Source organism: Trachymyrmex cornetzi, unplaced genomic scaffold, assembly GCF_001594075.2.
Source record: "Trachymyrmex cornetzi isolate Tcor2-1 unplaced genomic scaffold, Tcor1.1 scaffold433, whole genome shotgun sequence".
Lineage (NCBI taxonomy): Eukaryota > Metazoa > Arthropoda > Insecta > Hymenoptera > Formicidae > Trachymyrmex > Trachymyrmex cornetzi.
This window is the reverse complement of record NW_017299102.1, coordinates 214,826-218,272: the sequence shown is the minus strand read 5'-3', so window position 1 is coordinate 218,272 and position 3,447 is coordinate 214,826.

Sequence of the window (3,447 nt, the reverse complement as noted above, 5' to 3'; positions counted from 1 at the left end):
TTGATCAAATTATGCATTGTAACATGAAATTCTTGCGTCCTATATTTTGGGATTATTTTATATATAATAATACTTTCAAATATAAATTTTATATTATAGTAATGCTTTTAAACAATGAATAGAATTAAGTTATTACTTTATTTCTACACTATGAGCAAAAAAACTTAGAATCGGAATCTAAATCATAAACTAAAAGCAACGCTTAAAAAAATTTAATATTGAAAAGTAGTAATTAATTATTTATTTTGAGTTATAAAAGCACTGTTATTTAGTGCTTTTAGTACTCAAAATAAGTAACTTTTAATAAAAAATTGGATTTCTTTAAAGGTAGAAAGTTTAGCAATTAAAATTCAAACGATAGGTTAAGTCATGGCTTTACTTTTTTTTTTACTGAATTTTGTAATTTTATTATTTTTATTACACTTTAGCGTCTTTGAATACTTAAAAGGCAAGGTTGTGTGTGTGTTTGGCAACGATTAATTACTACAATTATATTTTTGTAATAAACGTAAATTTCAGGAAAATCAGTATGCCAACGTAATTTCCAATGCTAAACATTTCTTTGAAGAGTATAAAAAAAGAGTATAACTATATAAATTTCAGTTTAATAATTGATCAATAATTATAATTTAATAATTTTTTAAATTGGTATTAAATGTTTTTAAATTGTACACGTTTCTATTAAGAAGATTTCAAGGAGAAATGCATTAGGAATATATACATACATATATATATATATGTATATGTAGGTATATATCACGCATTTGTAATTTATACACACAGCTGTGCGTAATTAGCAGAGACGAATTAAGAATTCAGTCTCTTTTACAGTATAAATATCCAAGAAAATATGCAATTATTCTTCTTGCACTCATATCGATCGCTTCGTTGCGAATTTATTACGTCCATTTAGGACGACCATTTTTATATCCGATAATCACATTCCATTTAGTCTCTTCTCTGCAATCACTTTACTCGATTAGATAATATCTCAGCATTAATTATGTGCGGTTAAATCGCGCATATATATGTGTATATATATATATATATTTTTTTTTACCGTGCAAAATTTAAATATTGAAAAAATATTTATTACATTTATCACTATTTCACATAATTTATCGTATCCCATTTAAAAAGTTGTAGCTGCAATATTCGAAAGAATAAAATAGAGGCAGCAGCGTTTTGGCCGAAAGATAAAAACTTATACCTAATCATTTTTCACTTCGTCCGAAACGCAGATCACAAACGATTGTAAGCAATAAATGCTTTTGTAGGCAATCGATATCCGGCGTGTATCACTAACATGTTAAAATACACATGTATTTTTCTCTGAAACAAAGGGATCATCCCCCCGGGGCCGCTTCTCTTCCCTTTTTCTTTTTTTTTCTCTTTCTGCGGCCAAAAATCAACTAAGCACCCCAGCGTGTTACTCTCTATAGAGAATAGATGGAATTTTCCCCTCAAACTTTATTGACCGAAAGTTGGGAGAGTTAAAGTCTAAGTGTTGGAAATGGAAGTTCATGAAGATGTAGACCGGGACTCGTCTAATTACGAATTATGGCCAGACTTTAGATTTGAGCTGCCGTCTCTGAGATATACGTGGTAGCAAGATAATGACTCGGAATATCTCACGTATACTTGCGATCTTTGCTTCGTCGTTAAGCTCGCAAATAGTCATTGCACATTGCGTTTAAGACTAATTGAGAAGGCATTTTTCAGCGAACGCTTTCATACCATCGAATGAGGCATCGTCGCGTCATAATCACATTTTTTCATTTTTCACGCAGTGAAGAAAATTGGACGAAAGGAACAGAAAAAAATTATTAGTAACATTGAGATACAACTTTTTAAAACGCTTGTAGATGTTTGCGAAAAATGTATGATGCTTGAAATTAACTTTTATTGTCCTTACTATTAGAGCGAAATTTCTACTTTCAGTCTGCATCCAAAAAATTGTATATCTTATCTAAACATTCTGTATACGTCTATTGTATAATTTTTTTACCAGCGCGGTAAGTAGGTACTTGCTCTCTTTTAGCTATAAAAGGTCTTTGCGATCTGTGAAAGTCTGCGCATTCATTCATCATACAGGCAGTAAAAATTACCATAATGATTTATTATGATAAGAAAAGACAAAGACGTATTTTGGATTTTTTGCGTGTAACACAGTTCTCGTTGTTATGGATATTATTGGAGAATCGCTGATGTTATTCATAAGGCAAGGAAATCATTTGACTCCCCGCAGCTACTAAAACGGAACCGATAAGCCGAGTTTACGAGGGTTGGATGAAGACAATATCATCAGGCTGCTGAATATTATCGTTTCATGCGAATCTTAATGCCGTTCACATGCGTATTCCCTGGATTTCTGAATTTGATGTATATGTATTAGTTGATTATGTAGCATTGTTCGACATTTGCAATCGATCGAGGTTTACATCATTTGTCATATAATTATCAACACGCAATCTTCCTAATACTCGTAGATCGCAGATGCTATGTGTCTTTTCTCCGAAAACAAATATAATTTATAATATTCTGTAATAATAATTGCATTAAGACAAGGCATTCACACAAAAATCAACTACCAATAATCTTTCATTAAAAATCTTGTAAATATGTACTTTTATGTTATTTTTAATGCTAAATTTAATGGTGTAACAATAAATAAATAAAAAAATTATGTTTCCATTTTTTTGAAAAAAAATTTGACAAATAATTAGATCGTAAAATCCATACCTTTATTTGTTGAATATCTCTCATATAATATGTAGGAAAAAAATGAGTCAAAAAGTTAAACTTTTCTAGCTGGTTGAAGTTTAGAACGTTTTTAGAGCGATTTTTTCAAAATGGCCCATTTCTTCTTTTGCACAGAGCTACATGTTCATGCCAGACAACAAATAAAAAACACTCCGATCGAATACATGCGGAAGACACCCTTAATGGCGAAAATCATCCTGGAAAAATTTTAAACAATTCTCTCAAAGCCAAAAATAATTTGGCCCATTTCTCCTTTCGCACAAAGCTACATCTTCATGCCAGATAAAAAATAAAAAATACTCCGATCGAATACATGCGCCGGAAGACACCCTTAATGGAGAAAAACCACCCTGGAAAAACAAAAAAATTTTCTCAAAGCCAAAAATGATTTAGCCCATTTCTCCTTTTGCACAGAGCTACATCTTTATGCCAGACAACAAATACAAAATACACAAGAATAAATAACAGGCAATTAAGAGCCTAAAAAAACGCAGTAATTCGTGCGGTACTTATATACATATAATTCAAAAATGTCTATTACATGGACATTTCGGCTATGTTCAAGCCATCCTCAGCATTTTGCAGTTCTTAAGGCGATGCTAAAGCTCCCTGTTTTACCACATTCCTATTCGGTGAAAAATCTCTGTATTGGATATACGGATTGCAAAAGTATTATTACTTAAA